The 27,094-nt window shown below is 48.6% G+C and overlaps 1 protein-coding gene and 1 long non-coding RNA gene across 3 annotated transcripts in view; one reads left to right on the plus strand and one right to left on the minus strand.

The window, feature by feature from the left end:
• Nucleotides 1–27,094, plus strand: part of CDH4 (cadherin 4) — a 1,009,876-nt gene that overhangs the window by 708,192 nt on the left and 274,590 nt on the right. The gene's annotated exons all lie outside the window — the stretch shown is intronic.
• Nucleotides 3,115–27,094, minus strand: part of LOC143765804 (uncharacterized) — a 47,254-nt gene continuing 23,274 nt past the window's right edge. Inside the window, exons 2-4 of the long non-coding RNA XR_013213463.1 lie at nucleotides 10,761–10,958; nucleotides 8,105–8,222; nucleotides 3,115–3,313 (exon numbers count right to left, since the gene is read on the minus strand). This is a non-coding gene — a long non-coding RNA (uncharacterized LOC143765804). The remainder of the gene's footprint in view (nucleotides 3,314–8,104; nucleotides 8,223–10,760; nucleotides 10,959–27,094) is intronic.

Genomic DNA, 27,094 nt, shown 5'->3' on the forward strand with positions numbered 1-27,094 from the left:
TTCGTATTCCAATTTACATGGCAACAACTTAGCTTCCATGTAATTATTATTGCAGTCCGCTGATTAGAAATGATGACATTTTGCATTCTGTGTGTAGAGGGATGTGACATACAGATGACTCTAATTGTTTTAAGCTTTCTCTTTTTACAAGCTCATGTTGTAATTATTCCGATACCTTTTCCTTAAGTGTGGAGGTGACTGAAACCTCAGGGCACAATTATATTCATGTTTGCAAATGTCATTAATTTCATTTTAAGGGAGAAATGACAATTCTTTTGAATACTGAGTGGATATATTATTGCAGAAAGGGAAATCCCGCACGTAGATCTTGTAGAGAAATGTTCCCTCTGACGATATACTGCTGTTTTATGATAAATGGGATAGTGAAGGATTTCACTAAATATCATTGCAGATGAAAATGGGTTCCTCTGGTTTAGACATTCAATCTCCAAAAGGATGGAAAAGAGTTTTAATTGAAATAGTTCCAAAAAGTTTCTAGGTAATTTAAATGGGTTTCCAGCTTAAATGAAAGGGGTTTAGGCTAATTGATCGGGATCAAGGTTCATTAAAGGGAATTTGTAGCTGATTGATAGGATCTTCCTATCTCAGCACATCATCGTTGTTGGGTGTGAAAGGGACTGGTTGAGTGTCTCATTTCAGAAACGAAGTCACCCCCCTTCTTGGTTACATCTGATGCATATGCTGGCTTATTTGTTAAAATGAGCCACTCAGCCAGCCCCCTTCACTTACAGTACTGGCCAACACAAGAAACTCACTTGTGTCGAGCACAGGTCGGAAATAAAGCTGCCAGAACTCTGGATAGAAGTTGTTATCTGTAGATCGAGGCACCTTTGTAGATTCTGGTATATTAATAAAAGATATGAAAAAACTGACCAGCACCTTCGAATAGAATAAAACAAGTGTTCTTAGTAGCTCAAGCTGCTAAGAGTGCATAATTTACAAACCAAAGAATGCAGCAGCGCTCTGTAAGATGTAAGCAAACATTGAATATATGGAATATACTTATAAAAATGAAGGTACGTTATGAAGTTGCATAAATTGGCCAAGTCGTGAGAGCCCACCAACTACAGCTAGACGTACCTTTCTTTGATGGGACCCTAACCTAATATTTATCCAACATGTCTCTGCCTGGCTATCAGCCTACACATTTAAATGGCAAGTAGGATCCAACATGCTCGATAAATATTGGGTTAGGGCCCCATGAAAGAAAGGTACTGCTTGTCATGGCTGGTGGGCTCTCATGCATTTATGCATTAATTACCTTCATTTTTATAAGTATATAATATAGAGCAGTAATACAGTCCAAATGTTATATATTTAATGTTTGCATACATGTTAGCACTTACAGAGTGCTGCTGTATTCTCTTGTATGTATGAATATATATTTCTATATATAGCGAGAATTTAGATAAAGACACAAAATAGCTCATTAAGATTTATCATCACGCAGTATATAAGAAACAGTAGCTGTAATTACAGCCCAGCATGTAAAATACATTATAAAGCAATGTGATACATCAGCTGTTATGGTTTTCTACTTATGTAACAATTAATTACTTCTTCAGGTCTATTATGTAGGAAGGACACATCGGTTCTCAGAGACGTTCAGCCACTATACATCTACCTTTAGGTTGATGATCTGTATATACAAAATTATATACTTTTGTGGTTTCCTGATGAAGGAGTCATAGTACTCCGAAACACGTTGAATAATTTTTTACTCTGGCTGGTCACTAGGAGACTGGTGGATCTGCAGCAGCTAATATTTCTATGAGCCTCTGTTTGGGCTCTATCTGGTGAGTAAAATCTGATTAGAGGGTGGCTCAGTACATAGCACTGCAGCCTTGCAGCTCTGGAGTCCTGGGTTCAAATTCTATCAAGGACATCTGCAAGGAGTTTGTATGTTCTCCCCGTGTTTGCGTGGGTTTCCTCCGGGGTCTCCGGTTTTCTCCCACATTCCAAAGACATACTGATAGGGAATGTAGATTGTGAGCCCCATCTGGGACAGTGATGATGATGTGTGCAAACTGTAAAGCGCTGCGGAATATGTTAGTGCTATATAAAAATAAAGATTATTATTATTACCCAGATAAGACCCTATTGCGCTTTTACTTTTCTTCCAGCTTTTTATTGAGAATGATGCTAAAGAAATAGAAACACCAGCGCCCAACGAACTCCAATTAGTAAAACTCTCCAAATAATGAGTCTTTTAAAAGTTAAATTTGATTTAAAATTAAAACCCTCCAAATTTCCCCATACAATAATTCGCCATACAATAATTCCTCATACAATAATTCCCTGTACAATAATTAACCGCACAATAATTTCTCATACAATAATTTCCCGTACAAATATTCCTCACACAATAATTCCTCGTACAATAATTCCCCGTACAATAATTCACCATACAATAATTCACCACACAATAATTCTCCATACAATAATTCCCCACACAATAACTCCCCGTACAATAATTCCCCACACAATAATTCTCCATACAATAATTCACCACACAATAATTCTCCATACAATAATTCCCCACACAATAACTCCCCGTACAATAATTCCCCACACAATAATTCTCCATACAATAACTCCCCGTACAATAATTCCCCATACAATAATTCCACACACAATAATTCCCCGTACAATAATTACCCATACAATAATTCCTGACACAATAATTCTCCATACAATAATTCCCCACACAATAATTCCCCGTAGAATAATTCCCCATACAATCATGTGTTTTTATTGCCTGTTTAGTCACAATCGCAGTGTGGCTAATAAGAACAATGAAGCAGAGAAGCCATCGTTATTTTTGGAGCATTTGCCATGAACATCGGTTACTTGAAGGATGACTCATTGTAATGACATACCGTTGTCATCAGAAGGAACAAGGTAGTGATATCTTTTACGGCATTTTCCACACATATTGAGATTACTCATGTATCCTAGATTTCTTACAAAGATCATGTTTCTATGGAATATAAACATCTACACCCACAACTAATGCCGACTGTGTTTTTTACTCACTGGAAAAAATATCTCCCTTCACGCATTTCAGAAATGAAAGTGAGGAACTCGCTGAGAGATTGAGAGCCAAACTGTAACTGGGTTAGGTTTTGATTGTGTATTCATCAGTGTTACATGGCTGAGCGCTTTCCATTTAGTGCGGCCTGGGGATATTCTGCACACCTCCTCCTCTTGCCAGTAAACTTTGCCCACTGCACACACTTTTGCCTTTGAATCAGCAGAAACTTTGGCTGCGTTGTTCATTCTTGCGGTAAACCTGAAAGCATTTCAATTAGAATATGTAGATGAGGCTGAATGTTCCCCACAGGAGCACATTATATCCCCAGAGGCATCTTGGATCCTTCTTGTGGAGAAGAGATCCCCTACTTCATCATCATTCATGATGCACACTTCATAACTGACTATAGCGTTGGTAGAAAAACGGGAAAAAAATACATCAAATGTCTAAAGGTATCATTTATTTTACATAAATCCATAGTAGACGTGAATATATAAAATGTTGTAATACATGCTATACCTCCCGACAACCTGGAGTTCTCAATCATCAAAATATGCATATAATGTACCGCCGAAAATAGAAAACGGGGAAGAAAACATGGAAAAAGAAAATGTGCATTCCAGGAAAAAGGCCCAAAGTCTGCAAGTTACAGATAACATTACACTAGCATCCATGCGAGGAGGGATTATGATTTTTCCTTTGTAAGAAGGGGGACTTTTAACCCCTTCACACACACACACCCCCCCCCCCCCCCCACAGCCTGTTTTCACCTTCCTGACCCTGACCAAGCCAATTTTTACAATTCTGACCACTGTCACTTTACGAGGTAATAACTGTGGAACGCTTTAACGGATCCTGATGATTCTGGGTTTGTTTTCTCGTGACAAATTGTACTTTATTGTAGTGGTAAAATTTATTTGATATATGACTTGCGTTTATTTGTGAAAAAAATGGAAATTTGGCAAAAATTTTACAATTTTCAAACTTTGAATTTTTATTACCTTAAATCCAAGAGTCATAATGCACGAAATAGTTACTAAATAACATTTCCCACATGTCTACTTTACATCAGCACAATTTTGAAAAAAATTGGTAAGGCAGCTTTTTTCTTCGGGTCAGTACAATTACAGCGATACCTCATTTATATCTTTTTTATCATTTGGTGCTTTTACACAATAAAAACTATTTTATAGAAAAAAATAATTATTTTTGCATCACTTTATTTTGAGAGCTAAAACTTTATGTTTCTGCTGATGGAGCTGTATGGCCGTTTCTTTTTGCGGGACAAGATGACATTTTCAGCTGTACCATTTTTATTTACATCTGTCTTTTTGATCGCATTTTATTGCACTTTTTGTTCGGCAGTATGATGATAAAGCGTATTTTTGTCTAGTTTTTTATTATTTTTTTACGGTGTTCACTGGAGGGGTTATCTAGTCAGACAGCTTTATAGAGCGGGTCGTTATGGACGCGGCAATACCAAATATGTGTACTTTTATTGTTTTTTTTATTTACATATATGAATTTTTTGGAAAAATATTTATTTATTTTTTATTTATTTATGGATTTAAAAATATATATTTTTGCGGTTTGTAATATATTTTTTTTTTACTTCTTTACATTGTCCCAGTAATGGACATTATTATATAACATCAGATTGCTGATCTGATACTCTGCACTGCAGAGCATCAGATCAGTGATCTGACAGGCAGATAAGGAGACATGCCGGCGCCTGCTCTCTGCAGGCGTTCACAAGCCACCTTACCTGCAGGACCCCGCTTCCTGATGAGCCCTCTCCCTGCGCGATTCTTCACTATGTCACTGTCACTACTGACAGCAGCATCAGAGGGGTTAAATGCCCACGATCGGTGTTAGCGGGGTGTAAGCACTACTGTGGGGTGTCAGCTGTGTGTGACAGACCCGAACACCGCAGCACTCAGCGTGAGGCCATGCAATGGGTGCGCTGTACTAGTACTGCGTTTTGCGCAAACGCACCTCCCACAGAGTAGTACTAGTACGGCGCATGTCACGAAGGGGTTAAAGGGAATCTGTCAGCAGGTTTTTGCTATGTAATCTGAGAGCTGCATGTAGGGGCAGAGGCTGTGATTCCAACGATGTGTCACTGGGCTGCTTGGGGTAGTTTTGCTAGAATCTGTTTTCTCTGCCGTAGGTATAGCAGTGCTCTGAATACTGAGCTCTGTATAACCCTGCCCACACCACTGATTGGCATCTTCCTGTGTACACTGCAGTGGTGGACACAGACAGAAGAGGCCCCTATGCAAGAACAGTATTTGCTGCATTGGCAGCCCAATAGCTCATCATAATATACAATTCCACGTGCTTTGGAGGTGGAAGTGTTCCCTTACCCCTTGGGTGCTGCTGCACCAAAGATATGTCAGCCCCTGGTATACTGTGTATTGTCAGAAAGCTACCAATCGGTGGTGGGGGGTGGGATTATACAAATTAGCTAGCCTGGTTTCTATATAAAACCTAGTCCTCTAATGATAATCTCCTGCTGATAAAACATTGATTGTATTGAAGTTACAGCACACAGCCCAGTAAGTGCCTCATCACTGGAATCAGGGTCTCTGCCCCTACATTATGCTACTCTCAGATTAAATAGCAGAAACCTGCTTATGGATTCCCTCCTTAACAGTCCTGTTTTTTTTTTTCATTTGTCAAGCAAATCTGGTCTTGAAACTGGTTTATGCAATTTTTTCTGGAAGTGATTGTTCTAGAGATGTGTTGTAGGCTAATGAGGTGTAGGGCTTGAAATTATCCACTGAATGGAGATCCAAAAGTCAACCAGGCCACACAATGCCGCTGCTTTAACATTTAGGGGGCTATAACTGTGCAGGCGCCATTGATCTCCACAGTGTTCCTACGCACCATGCTGACAGAGTGGCTCCAAGGAGAAGCACATGCTCAGTCTTCAAAGTGTTGGTTTTAAAGACTTTAGGCTGAGTCACACATAACGATATCGTTGCAACGTCACGCTTTTGGTGACGTAGCAACAATCCCGCTAACGATCTCGTTATGTGTGACAGCGACCAACGATCAGGCCCCTGCTGGGAGATCGTTGGTCGATGGGAATGATCAGGACCTTTTTTTGGTCGCTGATCACCCGCTGTCATCGCTGGATCGGCGTGTGTGACACCGATCCAGCGATGTGTTCACTTGTAACCAGGGTAAATATCGGGTTACTAAGCGTAAAAGTGTAAAAGTTAAAAAAAAAAAACAGTACATACTCACATTCTGATGTCTGTCACGTCCCCCGGCGTCCACAGGGTTAAAACTGCTTTCGGCAAGAGCGCTGCTAATATGCACGCGCTGCTGCCGAGAGCTTCCCTGCACTGACTGTCAGCGCCGTCCGTAAAGCAGAGCACAGCGGTGACGTCACCGCTGTTACTGCCGGCGCTGACACATTCAGTGCAGGAAGCTTTCGGCAGCAGCGCGTGCATATTAGCAGCGCTCTTGCCGAAAGCAGTTTTAACCCTGTGGATGCCGGCGGGGGACGTGACAGACATCAGAATGTGAGTATGTAGAGTTTTTTTTTTTTACATTTACAATGGTAACCAGGGTAAATATCGGGTTACTAAGCGCGGCCCTGCGCTTAGTAACCCGATGTTTACCCTGGTTACCCGGGTGCTGCAGGGGGACTTCGGCATCGGTGAAGACAGTTTCAACGATGCCGAAGTCGTTCCCCTGATCGTTGGTCGCTGGAGAGAGCTGTCTGTGTGACAGCTCCCCAGCGACCACACAACGACTTACCAACGATCACGGCCAGGTCATATCGCTGGTCGTGATCGTTGGTAAGTCGTTTAGTGTAACGGTACCAGGAGGTGGACACTTTCTTTAAAGAAACTACTTATGTCTCAAACCGATTTTCATGCCCAAGCCAAATTTAAAGCTAACGAACAGCAGACTAATTGAATTAGACAGCCCCCTGTCGATAAATAGGAAAAACTACAGATCCATCTATGATGTTGTTAGCTATTCCTTGATTATACAGCTTTCTGGAAAATCAGTATCACCGTCATTTCAGATTCTGTAAAGGTTGTCACCCAGTTCTTCAAGGCTAGCAATGTCTAATTTTGCATCTATACATCATTTTTAGGGTAAAATGGGTGACAATAGTAGTTGTGACCATGTAACTTTCATAAATGGGCGACTAGGCAATACATGGTCACGTTGAGTCCTCCAGACCAGGAAAAATTAAGTCATGTAATAGCAATAGGGTTGAGGCATTACTATAAACTTGTGGGTCCTAATGCCAAATCAGTAGCAGGGAGTGGGAGCTTATGTAAAAGGTGCCAACAATGATCACATTGAGTCCTACAGAACACAGTAAGCTTTTTACCGTGGCTCTCTGCTCTGACTGCTAGAGTAGTCACTCATCTTTGGATATATGGCACAAAGACATGTGTTGTCCCCAGGGGCGGACATATCATTGATGCAACCTGTGTGGCCGCACAGGGGCCCAAGAGGTAAGGAGGCATATTTCTACCTCCAAAGCAGCTGCAATTTTGCATTTTTAGGAGCTCTTGGGTTGCAAAGGGCCCATATATTGTTTTTGCACAGGGGCCCTTTTTTGTTTGTGTCTGTCAGTGGTTGCCCCAATACATGTATACTCTGCTGGGTTGTCTTCCTTAGCTTAATATCCACATGAAGAGTAATGGTTCCTTAATATGTGAGAGCCATGAGATTACACAGACTAAGCCAGGACCAGACTGGGCATCTGGCAGTTCTGGCGAACGTCAGAAGGGCCTGTCTGGTGATGGGTCGCCTTGACTGCTACGTTGTTAGCAGAATCTGTATTCTCAAGATACCCATACTGTTAAAAGTTGTTCCGGAGCACAAAGTCACTGACTCCGTCACTTACCCCAGCAGGCCTCAGGTATCATTAGAAATATTGGTCTTGTAGAAAATCTCCCTTTCCTCCATCCAGGGTAATATTAGTAATATGTCCCATCTAGTGCTTGGGGACGGGGTCACCATAGGCTTGTGTGATGTCAAATGCCAGGACTGAATTTCAGCCCCAGTCCGTACCTGGACTAAGCCGATTCAGCATGATCGATTTAGGACTGCTGATCCTCTTGTTCATCCTCTTGCACCTCCAGAGCAGTCTGGCACAAGCTCTCTCATAGAGAACACAAGCCGAGCGCCCCTGTATATGAGAGAGAGACAGCTGTTACGTGAACGATCAGCCACCAGCTATCTAATATATACAATATATGGGGGGGGTGTTTAGACATCTAATAAAAGCAGAGGTGAAGACCACTCGCATCTCTAGAAATGCATTCTTATAGTGTGACACATGGGGTAAGCTCTTGGGTTGACAGAACGCCTTCTTCTGGCTGGTATTAAAAAAAAAAAAAAAAAAAAAATTAACCCGTGAAAAGCAGAGAAGGAAAAATTAAGTAAAAACCAGTAAGGCTGAGGCAATACCATAAGCTTTTGGGCCTGATTGACAAATCTTTAACCAGTCCCTAGTTACTAATATGTGCTAATATACAGTACAGGTCGTCTTGTGTACAGCAGAATAGGGGCCATTTGAGTTTTTTAGGCACAAGGCTTCGGAGCGGCTAGAACCTTTATTCCATTTTGGATGATGATTGTTATAAGATCCTAAATTTGTCCAAGAATATTAGTTCCTGTGTCCATGGCGAAATATGTGGCTATGATGGGATCCCGTGCCTGCTGCAAGGACCCTTGGCATGAGTTATAGCTCCACAAGTGTGCTGACTGTCATACTAGGCAACATTGTGGTCAGCGACCAGTGGTTTTTTTGTGTGCTGGGAATGATCCATGTATAAATACTATTAGATGACGTGCGGCACGCTCTGTTCTAATGGCAGGAAATATTTCCTGCTGAAGACCAGAGAGGAGGATGTATGAGGCTGATTGTGTTTACTGACATTTAATAAAGTAGCAATCTATCGCTCCTTAATTCTCCAGCTACATTGGCACATCCTGTACGCTCATAACCCACTAAACTAAGAGAAATGTACAGTATTTTACCTCGATTTGCTGATTTAATTACACAATTGCTCCGTTGTGTAATTGTATTGTTTCTGTAAAGGGAGCAGTAATTTTATTTAATGGCCTGTTAATCAAAGCCTGTGTTTCTGGATGTGGAGAGCCAGATAAAGGTCACACAGCCCCCTCTGTACGATGCAGATTCAGCAAGAGGCATGACACGAAGAAAGTGCACTGACTAAGGCCAGTAGTCAATGCTAGCCTAAAATGTAAATTGTATTCCTTTTTTGTGTGTATAAGAATACATTTTAGACAGTACTAGGCAGCATTTGTTTTCACACTTACCTAAAACCTTTTGCAAAGTAAAAATGCTATAAAAAATAGAAGTGTTAATATTTTATATGAATGAACAAATGTACAAAGGCAATGAACAAGAGGAAATCTAAATCAAATCAATATTTCGCTTCAAAGCAGCATTCTCTAGGTAGAATTGTACAAAGTCAAGGATTTTGTAGGATTATTTTCATCTAATTATACCTAATAAATGATAATGATCATCATTTTTATATTTAGGTTGAAACACAACCATTATCTGAAACAGAAACAGCTGTTAAGGAGGCTTGAAATTGGGTGAGGAACAGACAAACTCTGTTTCAAAGGTGAGGTTGTGGAAGACCGTTTCATGTCACAGGTCCTACACGATGGGAAAACTGAGCATCGCAACAAGGTAGTTATACTGCATCAGCAAGGTCTCTTCCAAGCCAATATTTCAAAGCGGACTGGGGTTTCAAGATGTGCTGATTGAGCTCATTGGAAGAAGTATAAAGAAATGTGCAACATTGAGGACCATTGAGGCAGTGGGTGGCCAAAAAAAACTTAGATGAAGGTAACATAAATTTTACTTCTCATTGGAAAGTTTAAAGTAGTGCCATCATCTCTCTAGCAAAGACTGGTTCCCATCTACACCCATCTACTGGTTGGAGAAGTCTGGCCAAATGTGGTCTTCATGGAAGAATTGCAGACAAAAATCATACCTTTGACATGGAAACAAGGACATGCAGAGAAAGGTGGACTGATGAGTCAAAATGTAAAATATGTTGATATAATAGAAGGCAGTTTGCCAAAAGCTGGACAGCTGTATAATAATGAGTGTCAGAAGGCAACAGTGAAGCATGGTGGAGGTCACGTGCAAATTTGGAACTGCATTTCAACAAATCAAGTTGGGAATTTGGTCAAGATTAATGGTGTCATCAATGCTTAAAAATACAAGGAAATCCTTTTCCTTCATGCTACAGAATCAAGGAGGTGTCTGATTGGCTCCAAATTTATTTTACAGCAAAACAGCCCCTTCCGCATAATCATAACAAGGAGTTATGGAAGTGATGATATGGCCTCCACAGAGCCCTGATCTTAACATCGTCAAGTCTATCTGGGACTACATGACGAGACAGAAGGATTTGACAACAGCAACATGGACAGAAGATCTGTGGTTAGTTGTCCAAGATATTTGTAATAACCTTCCTGCCATGTTCCTTCAAAATTGTGAGCAAGTGACATGGGTGCCTAGAAGAACTGATGCTGTTTTGAAGGCAAAGGGCGGTCACACCAAATATTGATTTGATTTAGATTTCTCTTTTGCTTTGCATTTCATCAGTGTTAGAAAATATTCTTACCTTGCAGAATGTTTCCACATCTACCTAAAACTTTTGCACAGTACTGTACATACCTTTATCGGATCTGTAGTAGAGATGAGTGGTTTGTTTCAAATGATCCTGTACTTTGGCCAACATCAGTACATTCTGGCCATGGAAAGGAGCTACGCAAAATTCTTTACCCTCCGGGAACCCAGACTCCGCTTACGATTAGCCAGGCAGGCAAGACTTCACCTTTGTGAGACACCACAAACAGATGACGTCTCACCAATCTGTTGAATAAAAAGTTGCCCTGAGGAACTCGTAAGCCCAGGAAATTCATGCAGCTCTACTCTACAGCCAGATTGCAATGATCTGGTGTTGTGTGATGAGATGCCTCAGTTACCGCTAGGGGGAGCCCTTTCAATATCGATTTGAATAGTTCCCATAAGGGTGCTTTTCCAGAGTTTTAATATTGGTGGTCAAGCCTTAGGATAGCTCATTATTATTACATTGTGAGCGTCTTACTCCTTGCATACCCACTGATCAGATAATTGAGGAGGCTGCAACATTCTAACAAGCAACTGGCCACATTCATTGTCTATCAGTCACAGTGCCGCATTTTGTGGTGGCTGTTCCTGGTCCCTATGAAGTGAATGGGACTGAACGGCCATACTAGGCACAGCCACCCCCAAATGAATGGAAATGTGTCCGGTACACAGTAAGGCCACAGGACATTTTGATCCCCTATCGTTAGATAATCAATATTGAACTCTTGTAAAACCAATCCCTGCAACATCAGGAAGCCCATAAGAACTAATCTCCCTTGTGTTTGACCTCTAGAAGGACCTGATCTACTTACATATGTATATGGTTTAAATTTTCCCCATTTTCCATATCTCCTTCAACGACAAGCTGTTGTTCTGCATTCTTAGTCTGTCACCAGATCCGTTCTTTCTTTAACATTGACTGACTGAATATCAAATGCATCAACTTTACAATATGTTTTTCAGCCTGTCTCTCTACTGCCATTAATTGGAAAAAATAGAAAGTGGATTGAAAAAAACGAAGCCTCCAGATTTATCTACAGTATACCATCAGCCCCTCTGACCGCCCGCACATCAGCGAGTCTCTCATCCAATGTGATGATTCTTAGCTTTGGCTCATTATAAAAACATATGGAAATCTTCTTTTTGGATGCAATCATTGTCTGTACCATGGATTGTGCATAGGCCGCCTCACTTAAAGGGGTTGTCTGGAACTTTATATGGATGGCTTATCCTTAGGAAAGCTTATGAATATCATATCAGTGGAGGTGCCACACTTGGTACCCCCATTGATTTGCTGTTTTCGAGCCAGCAGCAGTTGTGGCGCAGAACTACACAGATTTGTAAGCTGTATAATGGCCATAACTGTGTTCTGCACATCCACCCCTATTAGGATAGATGGGGATCTGCATTACCGCAGAGTTGACGGAACTGTGAAGTTTCGCGTTACAACTGTGATCACATCCAGTTCCTGCCAGCACTGAGAACAGCTAATTGGCGGGGGTCGCACCCCCACTGATCTGATATTGATGACCTATCCTAAGATGGAAAGTTCTGCCCCACTGGATCTGAAGTTTAATCTTACCAAGGCCATAGACTACCATGGGAGTTGTGAAGGCCTACCCTGCTTCTTGGGCAACCTGTGCCCCTCGTCGGTGCCATGTGCCGAAGCGGTTAACGTGGGATTGGCATGCAGAGGGCCACAACTCAAAAATATGTTGACCTTTAACACTTCTTTAGAAGGTCACCACAAAGTGTGTCCTTATGGTGGGTAACGTAGACCTCCGGCACATTAGGAGCATGGGCTGGTGTGAACGATCCCTTCTCATCAGTGCAGAATTGGCTGGATCTGTATTTGTGAATACACATCTATATATATAATTGTCTAAGGGTTTTTCCGTCTGTCTGTCTGTCTGTCTGTCTGTCCTGGAAACCCCGCGTCTCTGATTGGTCGAGGCCGCTAGGCCTCGACCAATCAGCGACGAGCACAGCATGGTGACGATGATGTCATAAAGGTTGCCTCGACCAATCAGCGACGGGCACAGTCTGCCGCGAATTCGCCTCGACCAATCAGCGACGGGCACAGTATCGACGTAGATGTCATAATGGTTGCCATGGCGATGATGATGTCATAAAGGTTGCCTCGACCAATCGATGGGCACAGTCTGCCGCGAATTCTGGAATCATCATTGTCCATATACTACGGGGACATGCATATTCTAGAATACCCGATGCGTTAGAATCGGGCCACAGTCTAGTGTCTAATAAATGCCTCATCAGCCCTGTTGTCAGATGCCCCCGTCTATAATAGCTCCATTCTCACAAAATAGCTGCCAATTTAAAGGGGTTATCCATAGATAAGCATGGCTGCTTTCCTGCAGAAACAGCACCACACCTGTCAATGGGTTGTGCCTGGTAATACAATCATGATGCATTAAAGTGAATGAGGCTGAGCTGCAATACCACACACAACTAGTGTTGAGCGATACTTTCCGATATCGGAAAGTATCGGTATCGGAAAGTATCGGCCGATACCGTCAAAATATCGGATCCAATCCGATACCGATACCCGATCCCAATGCAAGTCAATGGGACGAAAATATCGGAATTAAAATAAACCCTTTATAAACTTGTAGGTTCATTCTACATGAAGGAAAACAACTAAGAATAATGTAGGATGTATTGGGGGACGTGGCGGAGATATTAAAGGGACAGAGGTTTAGCCCAATGTAATAGAATAGCAGGATTTTTAATTTTTTTTTATGAAGTTCGGCGTTAGAAAGAATTTGACTATGTTATTTTTTTTTTTTTTTATGTCAGATATTGATGTTTCACTACTTCCACGCCCTTCACCTTCTTTTTTTCTTCTCCCACGCTTTCTTCTTAATTATCCTCATCATCAGCTTCTTTGACATCAACTTCTTCACCTTATTCATCTTCTTCTTCATCTTCTACCTATTATTTTTTGGGTTACATTGTTCATATTCTTTTTATTTTACTATTATCTTCATCATATTCAACTTCTTCATCATATTCTTATTTGTGACAGGCATTCCCGTAGTTGTTATCTATAAAAGTTTGAAGATTACACCTTCCGTTCTGCCTGTCACAAACCAGTTACATTTGTCCGCGTTCAGTTTGGCCTGCAGCATCAGGCTTTATCCAGGGGCACCACGAGGAGGAACGGACTCACCCCCATACACTGCTTAGTCTTCTTCTGCTTATAATTTACATAATATTTTTTTGCTCTGATATTTTGTGTTATGCTTAATGTCCTTCTGCTCTTTGTTCTGCAGCCTCTTGTTCTTCTGCTTCTCGGTCTTCCAGGTCGTCGTCGTCTCCAGGGTCGTCGTCTCCGGGGTCGTCGTCATCGGGGTGGTCTCCGGGGTCGTCGTCATCGGGGTGGTCTTCAGGGTCATCGTCTCCAGGGTCGTCGTCATCACGGTGGTTGTCGTCTCTGGTGTCGTCGTCATCTTAGGGGTGTTCTTCCGGGTCATCGTGTTTAGTCTCTTGAACTTGGAAATGTAGCAGAAGGTACAAGAAGGCTGAGAAAATGCCGAGAACCAGCTGATGGAACTGGAACTCGGATGGCTACCCGAAGGTCCAAGAGCCAATGGAACTACCGAGGACCAGCTGACGTTACTGGAACCCGGTTACTAAGCAGGAGGTACCCGTGCCTGAAAGCACTACCAAGGACCACCTGACGTTGGTGGAACTCGGATACCCAGAGGGAGGCACCTAAGCCAAAGGCTCTGCCCGGAACCAGCTGACGGTACTGGAACCAGGATGGGGAGCAGAAGGTACAAGAGCAAAAGACAATGCCGAGAACCAGCTGACGGTGCTGGAACCCGGATGGGTAGCCGAAGGTCCAAGAGCCAATGGAACTACCGAGGACCAGCTGACGTTACTGGAACCCGGTTACTAAGCAGGAGGTACCCGTGCCTGAAAGCACTACCAAGGACCACCTGACGTTGGTGGAACTCGGATACCCAGAGGGAGGCACCTAAGCCAAAGGCTCTGCCCGGAACCAGCTGACGGTACTGGAACCAGGATGGGGAGCAGAAGGTACAAGAGCAAGTGTCTGCGTGGCTTTTGCAGGACACGTTGCCGGCTGCACAGCAGGGGAACAGCTGGCGGTGCTGGACCCCACTGACACATTGGCGAGGTGTTTGGCTCTGTGCAGCCAGCACTTCCGGACAGCAACGAGCGGTGTTGTAGCCCGGGCTCTGCAGGGGGAGCAGAGTGTAGGCCGAAGCCTACTTGAACCAATTTCAAAGGTAACCTTTAACCCCCCCTCAGGGGTTAGAAAGTAGAAGAGCCACAGCTTATGCAGCAGTAGTGCTGCACAAGTCAAAGGTTGCTCTTTTAATTTCGCTCCTTGCACACGCTGAATGAAACACGTATAACATTTAGCCCTTTATACAGTCAAACTGTGTAATGGAGGCGAGAGTTCCCTTTGTAATGAGACGCAGCACAGGTGTCAAGAATCCCACCTTGGTGCTGGGTGCAGCCTCCCGAGCGTTGTTATTTGCTGTACAGGAGTCTGCGCTGTCGTGTTATCCCCTGGCCTAGCGCCGTTAGCGCTGCCCATGTTCTGGCATCATGTAATGTCGGCCGGTGCGGTTCGCGATGACCATGAATCCCAGCCCCGCAGTGTCTTAACATTGTTAAAACACTGCGGGGCTGGGATTCAGGGCCTGGCGCAGCACATATGTTCGCCTCTCACACTCGGGTCCTTACACCCGCTTCAGACTGTGCGGCGTCATCTGATCCCTTATCGCATGCCACGGCCATGAAGCCGCACAGTCCGAAGAAGGCGGAAGGAGAGGAGGGACAGGCGAACTGATGCACTGATCCTGCCCATCAATCACACCCTCGCAGTCCCAATAAATAAGACACCGAGGGGCGTTGTGTGGGTCAGGGCGGCCGCAGAGGCGCAGGCAGCCAAACAATGATGCCAGAAGACGGGCAGCGCTACCAAGGGGGTTGCAGCGTGTCATTACAAAGGAAAGTCACACCACCGGGACGGTTAAATGGTCACACAGAGGACACATTTTAGACGTGTTTTCAGTTCCACATGTGCGAGGAGAATACGTTTCTGAGCCACCTTGCACACATGCAGCATTACCGCTGTACAAGGTGGCTGGATAACGTAAAAACGCCTGGGGGAGGGGGGACAGGTTCCCTTCAATTTCAGTTCTTGTGTCTGCGTGGCTTTTGCAGGACACGTTGCCGGCTGCACAGCAGGGGAACAGCTGGCGGTGCTGGACCCCACTGACACATTGGCTGGTGTTTTTCTCTGTGCAGCTAGCACATCTGGGCAAAAACTGGCGGTGTGTTAGAGCCCAGGGACAGCAGGAGGAGGAGCAGGAGGAGGAGGAGCAGGGGGAGGGGAGTGTAGGCCGAAGCCTGCACAGGCGGCAGCTTTGGGTGTGTTGTGTCTGCGTGGCTTTTGCAGGACACGTTGCCGGCTACACAGCAGGGGAACAGCTGGCGGTGCTGGACCCCACTGACACATTGGCGAGGTGTTTGGCTCTGTGCAGCCAGCACTTCCGGACAGCAACGAGCGGTGTTGTAGCCCGGGCTCTGCAGGGGGAGCAGAGTGTAGGCCGAAGCCTACTTGAACCAATTTCAAAGGTAACCTTTAACCCCCCCTCAGGGGTTAGAAAGTAGAAGAGCCACAGCTTATGCAGCAGTAGTGCTGCACAAGTCAAAGGTTGCTCTTTTAATTTCGCTCCTTGCACACGCTGAATGAAACACGTATAACATTTAGCCCTTTATACAGTCAAACTGTGTAATGGAGGCGAGAGTTCCCTTTGTAATGAGACGCAGCACAGGTGTCAAGAATCCCACCTTGGTGCTGGGTGCAGCCTCCCGAGCGTTGTTATTTGCTGTACAGGAGTCTGCGCTGTCGTGTTATCCCCTGGCCTAGCGCCGTTAGCGCTGCCCATGTTCTGGCATCATGTAATGTCGGCCGGTGCGGTTCGCGATGACCATGAATCCCAGCCCCGCAGTGTCTTAACATTGTTAAAACACTGCGGGGCTGGGATTCAGGGCCTGGCGCAGCACATATGTTCGCCTCTCACACTCGGGTCCTTACACCCGCTTCAGACTGTGCGGCGTCATCTGATCCCTTATCGCATGCCACGGCCATGAAGCCGCACAGTCCGAAGAAGGCGGAAGGAGAGGAGGGACAGGCGAACTGATGCACTGATCCTGCCCATCAATCACACCCTCGCAGTCCCAATAAATAAGACACCGAGGGGCGTTGTGCGGGTCAGGGCGGCCGCAGAGGCGCAGCCAGCCAAACAATGATGCCAGAAGACGGGCAGCGCTACCAAGGGGGTTGCAGCGTGTCATTACAAAGGAAAGTCACACCACCGGGACGGTTAAATGGTCACACAGAGGACACATTGCGGACGTGTTTTCAGTTCCACATGTGCGAGGAGAATACGTTTCTGAGCCACCTTGCACACATGCAGCATTACCGCTGTACAAGGTGGCTGGATAACGTAAAAACGCCTGGGGGAGGGGGGACAGGTTACCTTCAATTTCAGTTCTTGTGTCTGCGTGGCTTTTGCAGGACACGTTGCCGGCTGCACAGCAGGGGAACAGCTGGCGGTGCTGGACCCCACTGACACATTGGCTGGTGTTTTTCTCTGTGCAGCTAGCACATCTGGGCCCCAACTGGCGGTGTGTTAGAGCCCAGGGACAGCAGGAGGAGGAGCAGGAGGAGGAGGAGCAGGGGGAGGGGAGTGTAGGCCGAAGCCTGCACTGGCGGCAGCTTTGGGTGTGTTGTGTCTGCGTGGCTTTTGCAGGACACGTTGCCGGCTACACAGCAGGGGAACAGCTGGCGGTGCTGGACCCCCCTGACACATTGGCGAGGTGTTTGGCTCTGTGCAGCCAGCACTTCCGGACAGCAACTAGCGTTGTTGGAGCCCGGGCTCTGCAGGTGGAGCAGAGTGTAGGCCGAAGCCTAATTGAACCGATTTCAAAAGTCACCTTTAACCCCCCCTCAGGGGTTAGAAAGTAGAAGAGCCACAGCTTATGCAGCAGTAGTGCTGCACAAGTCAAAGGTTGCTCTTTTAATTTCGCTCCTTGCACACGCTGAATGAAACACGTATAACATTTAGCCCTTTATACAGTCAAACTGTGTAATGGAGGCGAGAGTTCCCTTTGTAATGAGACGCAGCACAGGTGTCAAGAATCCCACCTTGGTGCTGGGTGCAGCCTCCCGAGCGTTGTTATTTGCTGTACAGGAGTCTGCGCTGTCGTGTTATCCCCTGGCCTAGCGCCGTTAGCGCTGCCCATGTTCTGGCATCATGTAATGTCGGCCGGTGCGGTTCGCGATGACCATGAATCCCAGCCCCGCAGTGTCTTAACATTGTTAAAACACTGCGGGGCTGGGATTCAGGGCCTGGCGCAGCACATATGTTCGCCTCTCACACTCGGGTCCTTACACCCGCTTCAGACTGTGCGGCGTCATCTGATCCCTTATCGCATGCCACGGCCATGAAGCCGCACAGTCCGAAGAAGGCGGAAGGAGAGGAGGGACAGGCGAACTGATGCACTGATCCTGCCCATCAATCACACCCTCGCAGTCCCAATAATTAAGACACCGAGGGGCGTTGTGTGGGTCAGGGCGGCCGCAGAGGCGCAGCCAGCCAAACAATGATGCCAGAAGACGGGCAGCACTACCAAGGGGGTTGCAGCGTGTCATTACAAAGGAAAGTCACACCACCGGGACGGTTAAATGGTCACACAGAGGACACATTGCGGACGTGTTTTCAGTTCCACATGTGCGAGGAGAATACGTTTCTGAGCCACCTTGCACACATGCAGCATTACCGCTGTACAAGGTGGCTGGATAACGTAAAAACGCCTGGGGGAGGGGGGACAGGTTCCCTTCAATTTCAGTTCTTGTGTCTGCGTGGCTTTTGCAGGACACGTTGCCGGCTGCACAGCAGGGGAACAGCTGGCGGTGCTGGACCCCACTGACACATTGGCTGGTGTTTTTCTCTGTGCAGCTAGCACATCTGGGCAAAAACTGGCGGTGTGTTAGAGCCCAGGGACAGCAGGAGGAGGAGCAGGAGGAGGAGGAGCAGGGGGAGGGGAGTGTAGGCCGAAGCCTGCACAGGCGGCAGCTTTGGGTGTGTTGTGTCTGCGTGGCTTTTGCAGGACACGTTGCCGGCTACACAGCAGGGGAACAGCTGGCGGTGCTGGACCCCACTGACACATTGGCGAGGTGTTTGGCTCTGTGCAGCCAGCACTTCCGGACAGCAACGAGCGGTGTTGTAGCCCGGGCTCTGCAGGGGGAGCAGAGTGTAGGCCGAAGCCTACTTGAACCAATTTCAAAGGTAACCTTTAACCCCCCCTCAGGGGTTAGAAAGTAGAAGAGCCACAGCTTATGCAGCAGTAGTGCTGCACAAGTCAAAGGTTGCTCTTTTAATTTCGCTCCTTGCACACGCTGAATGAAACACGTATAACATTTAGCCCTTTATACAGTCAAACTGTGTAATGGAGGCGAGAGTTCCCTTTGTAATGAGACGCAGCACAGGTGTCAAGAATCCCACCTTGGTGCTGGGTGCAGCCTCCCGAGCGTTGTTATTTGCTGTACAGGAGTCTGCGCTGTCGTGTTATCCCCTGGCCTAGCGCTGTTAGCGCTGCCCATCTTCTGACCTCATTTAATGTTGGCCGGTGCGGTTCGCGATGCCCATGAATCACAGCCCCGCAGTGTATTGACATAGTTTAAACACTGCGGGGCTTGGATTCATGGCCTGGCGCAGTACATATGTTCGCCTCTCGCTTGGGTTCTTACACCTGCTTCAGACTATGTGGCGTCAGCTGATCCCTTATCGCATGCCACGGCCATGAAGCCGCACAGTCCGAAGAAGGCGGAAGGAGAGGAGGGACAGGCGAACTGATGCACTGATCCTGCCCATCAATCACACCCTCGCAGTCCCAATAAATAAGACACCGAGGGGCGTTGTGTGGGTCAGGGCGGCCGCAGAGGCGCAGGCAGCCAAACAATGATGCCAGAAGACGGGCAGCGCTACCAAGGGGGTTGCAGCGTGTCATTACAAAGGAAAGTCACACCACCGGGACGGTTAAATGGTCACACAGAGGACACATTTTAGACGTGTTTTCAGTTCCACATGTGCGAGGAGAATACGTTTCTGAGCCACCTTGCACACATGCAGCATTACCGCTGTACAAGGTGGCTGGATAACGTAAAAACGCCTGGGGGAGGGGGGACAGGTTCCCTTCAATTTCAGTTCTTGTGTCTGCGTGGCTTTTGCAGGACACGTTGCCGGCTGCACAGCAGGGGAACAGCTGGCGGTGCTGGACCCCACTGACACATTGGCTGGTGTTTTTCTCTGTGCAGCTAGCACATCTGGGCAAAAACTGGCGGTGTGTTAGAGCCCAGGGACAGCAGGAGGAGGAGCAGGAGGAGGAGGAGCAGGGGGAGGGGAGTGTAGGCCGAAGCCTGCACAGGCGGCAGCTTTGGGTGTGTTGTGTCTGCGTGGCTTTTGCAGGACACGTTGCCGGCTACACAGCAGGGGAACAGCTGGCGGTGCTGGACCCCACTGACACATTGGCGAGGTGTTTGGCTCTGTGCAGCCAGCACTTCCGGACAGCAACGAGCGGTGTTGTAGCCCGGGCTCTGCAGGGGGAGCAGAGTGTAGGCCGAAGCCTACTTGAACCAATTTCAAAGGTAACCTTTAACCCCCCCTCAGGGGTTAGAAAGTAGAAGAGCCACAGCTTATGCAGCAGTAGTGCTGCACAAGTCAAAGGTTGCTCTTTTAATTTCGCTCCTTGCACACGCTGAATGAAACACGTATAACATTTAGCCCTTTATACAGTCAAACTGTGTAATGGAGGCGAGAGTTCCCTTTGTAATGAGACGCAGCACAGGTGTCAAGAATCCCACCTTGGTGCTGGGTGCAGCCTCCCGAGCGTTGTTATTTGCTGTACAGGAGTCTGCGCTGTCGTGTTATCCCCTGGCCTAGCGCTGTTAGCGCTGCCCATCTTCTGACCTCATTTAATGTTGGCCGGTGCGGTTCGCGATGCCCATGAATCACAGCCCCGCAGTGTATTGACATAGTTTAAACACTGCGGGGCTTGGATTCATGGCCTGGCGCAGTACATATGTTCGCCTCTCGCTTGGGTTCTTACACCTGCTTCAGACTATGTGGCGTCAGCTGATCCCTTATCGCATGCCACGGCCATGAAGCCGCACAGTCCGAAGAAGGCGGAAGGAGAGGAGGGACAGGCGAACTGATGCACTGATCCTGCCCATCAATCACACCCTCGCAGTCCCAATAAATAAGACACCGAGGGGCGTTGTGTGGGTCAGGGCGGCCGCAGAGGCGCAGGCAGCCAAACAATGATGCCAGAAGACGGGCAGCGCTACCAAGGGGGTTGCAGCGTGTCATTACAAAGGAAAGTCACACCACCGGGACGGTTAAATGGTCACACAGAGGACACATTTTAGACGTGTTTTCAGTTCCACATGTGCGAGGAGAATACGTTTCTGAGCCACCTTGCACACATGCAGCATTACCGCTGTACAAGGTGGCTGGATAACGTAAAAACGCCTGGGGGAGGGGGGACAGGTTCCCTTCAATTTCAGTTCTTGTGTCTGCGTGGCTTTTGCAGGACACGTTGCCGGCTGCACAGCAGGGGAACAGCTGGCGGTGCTGGACCCCACTGACACATTGGCTGGTGTTTTTCTCTGTGCAGCTAGCACATCTGGGCAAAAACTGGCGGTGTGTTAGAGCCCAGGGACAGCAGGAGGAGGAGCAGGAGGAGGAGGAGCAGGGGGAGGGGAGTGTAGGCCGAAGCCTGCACAGGCGGCAGCTTTGGGTGTGTTGTGTCTGCGTGGCTTTTGCAGGACACGTTGCCGGCTACACAGCAGGGGAACAGCTGGCGGTGCTGGACCCCACTGACACATTGGCGAGGTGTTTGGCTCTGTGCAGCCAGCACTTCCGGACAGCAACTAGCGTTGTTGGAGCCCGGGCTCTGCAGGTGGAGCAGAGTGTAGGCCGAAGCCTAATTGAACCGATTTCAAAAGTCACCTTTAACCCCCCCTCAGGGGTTACAAAGTAGAAGAGCCACAGCTTATGCAGCAGCAGTGCTGCGCAAGTCAAAGGTTGCTCTTGTAATTTTTCTCCTTGCACACGCTGAATGGAACACGTATAACATTCAGCCCTTTATACAGTCAAACTGTGTAATGGAGGCGAGAGTTCCCTTTGTAATGAGACGCAGCACAGGTGTCAAGAATCCCACCTTGGTGCTGGGTGCAGCCTCCCGAGCGTTGTTATTTGCTGTACAGGAGTCTGCGCTGTCGTGTTATCCCCTGGCCTAGCGCCGTTAGCGCTGCCCATCTTCTGGCATCATGTAATGTCGGCCGGTGCGGTTCGCGATGCCCATGAATCCCAGCCCCGCAGTGTCTTAACATTGTTAAAACACTGCGGGGCTGGGATTCAGGGCCTGGCGCAGCACATATGTTGGCCTCTCACACTCGGGTCCTTACACCCGCTTCAGACTGTGCGGCGTCATCTGATCCCTTATCGCATGCCACGGCCATGAAGCCGCACAGTCCGAAGAAGGCGGAAGGAGAGGAGGGACAGGCGAACTGATGCACTGATCCTGCCCATCAATCACACCCTCGCAGTCCCAATAAATAAGACACCGAGGGGCGTTGTGTGGGTCAGGGCGGCCGCAGAAGCGCAGCCAGCCAAACAATGATGCCAGAAGACGGGCAGCGTTACCAAGGAGCTTGTTGCGTGTGTCAATACAAAGTCAAATCACACCTGAGGGACGTTTTAATGGTCACAGAGGACACATTTTAGACGTGTTCACTTCAACATGGGCAAGGAGAATAAGTTTCTGAGCCACCTTGAACACATGCAGCATTACTGCTGTTCAAGGTAGCTGTAAAACATAGAAACACCTGGGGGAGGGGGGACAGGTTCCCTTCAATTTCAGTTCTTGTGTCTGCGTGGCGGTCGCAGGACACGTTGCCGGCTACACAGCAGGGGAACAGCTGGCGGTGCTGGACCCCACTGACACATTGGCTGGTGTTTTTCTCTGTGCAGCTAGCACATCTGGGCAAAAACTGGCGGTGTTAGAGCCCAGGGTCAGCAGGAGGAGCAGGGGGAGCGGAGTGTAGGCCGAAGCCTGCACTCGAGCAAGTTGAAAGGAAACCTTTAACCCCCCCCCCCCCCAGGCGTTTGTAGCTGAAAGAGCCATTGTGTACAGCACTAATGCTGGAAAAGGTAAACTTAGCTCTTTTAATTATGGTCCTTGTACATGCGGAACCTAACATTTATGAAATGTGTCCCCACACAGCGTTAAACCGTCCGGTAGGTGGAACTTTCCTTTGTCGTGTGACGCAGCACAGCCATCATTTTTACCCCCTTGTCGCCGTTCGCCCCCTCCTCAGCGTTGTTTGAATCTGTCCCGGAGCCTGCGCTGTTAGGTTAGCCCATGGCTATGCACACATGTTGCGCTGCCCGTCTTCTGACCTCATTTGGTGTCAGGCTGGCTGCGCCTGTGCGGGTGCGTTGGCCGAGATCCCGCCTCGCAGTGTTGTCTCATGTAATCCCACCGCGGGCCTGTGATCCGTGCCCGTGCGCAGTGCATATCCTCTCCTCTCACTCCCCTCCCTACGGCTTTTTCAGACTGTGCGGTGTCACGGCCGTGGCATGCTATTAGGGACCAGCTGACATCGCACAGTCTGAAGAAGCCGTAGGGAGGGGAGTGAGAGGAGAGGATATGCACTGCGCACGGGCACGGATCACAGGCCCGCGGTGGGATTACATTAGACGACACTGCGAGGCGGGATCTCGGCCAGCGCACCCGCACAGGCGCAGCCAGCCTGACACCAAATGAGGTCAGAAGACGGGCAGCGCAACATGTGTGCATGGCCAAGGGCTAACCTAACAGCGCAGGCTCCGGGACAGAATCAAACAACGCTGAGGAGGGGGCGCACGGCGCCAAGGGGGTAAAAATGATGGCTGTGCTGCGTCACACGACAAAGGAAAGTTCCACCTACCGGACGGTGTAACGCTGTGTGGGGACACATTTCATAAGTGTTTGGTTCAGCATGTGCAAGGAGCATCACGAAAAGAGGCACTTTTTCCCTTTGCATCATCATTACTGCTGCACAAGGTGGCTCCTTCAGTAACAAACGCCTGGGGGGGGGGGGGGTCAGGTTCCCTTACATTTAACTTGTTGTGTCTGCGTGGCGGTCGCAGTACACGTTGCCGTATACACAGCAGGGGAACAGCTGGCGGTGCTGAACCCCACTAACACATTGGCGAGGTGTTTGGCTCTGTGCGTACAGCACTTCTGGACGGCAACTAGCGGTGTTGGAGCCCAGGGACACGTGGAGGAGGAGGAGGTTGGAGGAGGTAGGAGGAGGTAGGAGGGATTGCCACACACACAGCAGGGGAACAGCTGACGTTACTGAACCCCAATAACAGAGGAGGGACTGTTGACTGTGCGTACAGCACTTCTGGACGGCAACTGGCGGTGTTGGAGCCCAGGGACAGGTGGAGGAGGAGGAGGTTGGAGGAGGTAGGAGGGATTGCCACACACACAGCAGGGGAACAGCTGACGTTACTGAACCCCAATAACAGAGGAGCGACTGTTGACTGTGCGTACAGCACTTCTGGACGGCAACTGGCGGTGTTGGAGCCCAGGGACAGGTGGAGGAGGAGGAGGTTGGAGGAGGTAGGAGGAGGTAGGAGGGATTGCCACACACACAGCAGGGGAACAGCTGACGTTACTGAACCCCAATAACAGAGGAGGGACTGTTGACTGTGCGTACAGCACTTCTGGACGGCAACTGGCGGTGTTGGAGCCCAGGGACAGGTGGAGGAGGAGGAGGTTGGAGGAGGTAGGAGGGATTGCCACACACACAGCAGGGGAACAGCTGACGTTACTGAACCCCAATAACAGAGGAGCGACTGTTGACTGTGCGTACAGCACTTCTGGACGGCAACTGGCGGTGTTGGAGCCCAGGGACAGGTGGAGGAGGAGGAGGTTGGAGGAGGTAGGAGGAGGTAGGAGGGATTGCCACACACACAGCAGGGGAACAGCTGACGTTACTGAACCCCAATAACAGAGGAGGGACTGTTGACTGTGCGTACAGCACTTCTGGACGGCAACTGGCGGTGTTGGAGCCCAGGGACAGGTGGAGGAGGAGGAGGTAGGAGGAGGTAGGAGGGATTGCCACACACACAGCAGGGGAACAGCTGACGTTACTGAACCCCAATAACAGAGGAGCGACTGTTGACTGTGCGTACAGCACTTCTGGACGGCAACTGGCGGTGTTGGAGCCCAGGGACAGGTGGAGGAGGAGGAGGTTGGAGGAGGTAGGAGGGATTGCCACACACACAGCAGGGGAACAGCTGACGTTACTGAACCCCAATAACAGAGGAGGGACTGTTGACTGTGCGTACAGCACTTCTGGACGGCAACTGGCGGTGTTGGAGCCCAGGGACAGGTGGAGGAGGAGGAGGTTGGAGGAGGTAGGAGGAGGTAGGAGGGATTGCCACACACACAGCAGGGGAACAGCTGACGTTACTGAACCCCAATAACAGAGGAGGGACTGTTGACTGTGCGTACAGCACTTCTGGACGGCAACTGGCGGTGTTGGAGCCCAGGGACAGGTGGAGGAGGAGGAGGTAGGAGGAGGTAGGAGGGATTGCCACACACACAGCAGGGGAACAGCTGACGTTACTGAACCCCAATAACAGAGGAGCGACTGTTGACTGTGCGTACAGCACTTCTGGACGGCAACTGGCGGTGTTGGAGCCCAGGGACAGGTGGAGGAGGAGGAGGTTGGAGGAGGTAGGAGGGATTGCCACACACACAGCAGGGGAACAGCTGACGTTACTGAACCCCAATAACAGAGGAGGGACTGTTGACTGTGCGTACAGCACTTCTGGACGGCAACTGGCGGTGTTGGAGCCCAGGGACAGGTGGAGGAGGAGGAGGTTGGAGGAGGTAGGAGGGATTGCCACACACACAGCAGGGGAACAGCTGACGTTACTGAACCCCAATAACAGAGGAGGGACTGTTGACTGTGCGTACAGCACTTCTGGACGGCAACTGGCGGTGTTGGAGCCCAGGGACAGGTGGAGGAGGAGGAGGTTGGAGGAGGTAGGAGGGATTGCCACACACACAGCAGGGGAACAGCTGACGTTACTGAACCCCAATAACAGAGGAGCGACTGTTGACTGTGCGTACAGCACTTCTGGACGGCAACTGGCGGTGTTGGAGCCCAGGGACAGGTGGAGGAGGAGGAGGTTGGAGGAGGTAGGAGGAGGTAGGAGGGATTGCCACACACACAGCAGGGGAACAGCTGACGTTACTGAACCCCAATAACAGAGGAGGGACTGTTGACTGTGCGTACAGCACTTCTGGACGGCAACTGGCGGTGTTGGAGCCCAGGGACAGGTGGAGGAGGAGGAGGTTGGAGGAGGTAGGAGGGATTGCCACACACACAGCAGGGGAACAGCTGACGTTACTGAACCCCAATAACAGAGGAGCGACTGTTGGGACTGTGCGTACAGCACTACCAGGCAACAACTAGCGGTGTTGGAGCCCAGGGACAGGTGGAAAAGCAGAGGAACACAATGTAGGCCGAAGCCTGAGAAAGTCGAAAGGGAACCTTTAACCCCCCCCCAAGGCGTTTGTAGCTGAAAGAGCCAGCTTGTGCAGCACAAAAGATGCAAAAGGAAAAGGTGGCTCTTTTCATCATGCTCCTTGCAAACACAGAACTAAACACTTATAAAATGTGTCCCCTGCAACCGTAAAACCGTCCCGGAGGTGGGACTTTCCTTCGTAATGTGACGCAGCCCAGCCGTCATTCCTACCCCCCCGGCGCCGCGCACCGGCTCCTCAGCGTTGTTTTATTCCGTCCAGGAGCCTGCGCTGTTATGTTATCCCGTGGCCAGCCACACTTAGCGCTGCCCGTCTTCTGGCATCATTTGGTGTCTGGATGGCTGCGCCTGTGCGGCCGCGCTGGCAGAGAGCCCGCCTCGCAGTGTCTTCTGATTTAATCCCACTGGGGGCCTGGGATCCATGGACATGCGCAGTGCATATCTGAACCTCCACCTCTCACTCATCTCCCTATGGCTTCTTCAGACTGTGCGGTGTCACGGCCGTGGCATGCTGTTAGGGACCAGCTGACACCGAACAGTCTGAAGAAGCCATAGGGAAATGAGTGAGAGGTGGAGGTTCAGATATGCACTGCGCATGTCCATGGATCCCAGGCCCCCAGTGGGATTAAATCAGAAGACACTGCGAGGCGGGCTCTCTGCCAGCGCGGCCGCACAGGCACAGCCATCCAGACACCAAATGATGCC

This window comes from Ranitomeya variabilis, chromosome 4 (genome assembly GCF_051348905.1).
Source record: "Ranitomeya variabilis isolate aRanVar5 chromosome 4, aRanVar5.hap1, whole genome shotgun sequence".
Lineage (NCBI taxonomy): Eukaryota > Metazoa > Chordata > Amphibia > Anura > Dendrobatidae > Ranitomeya > Ranitomeya variabilis.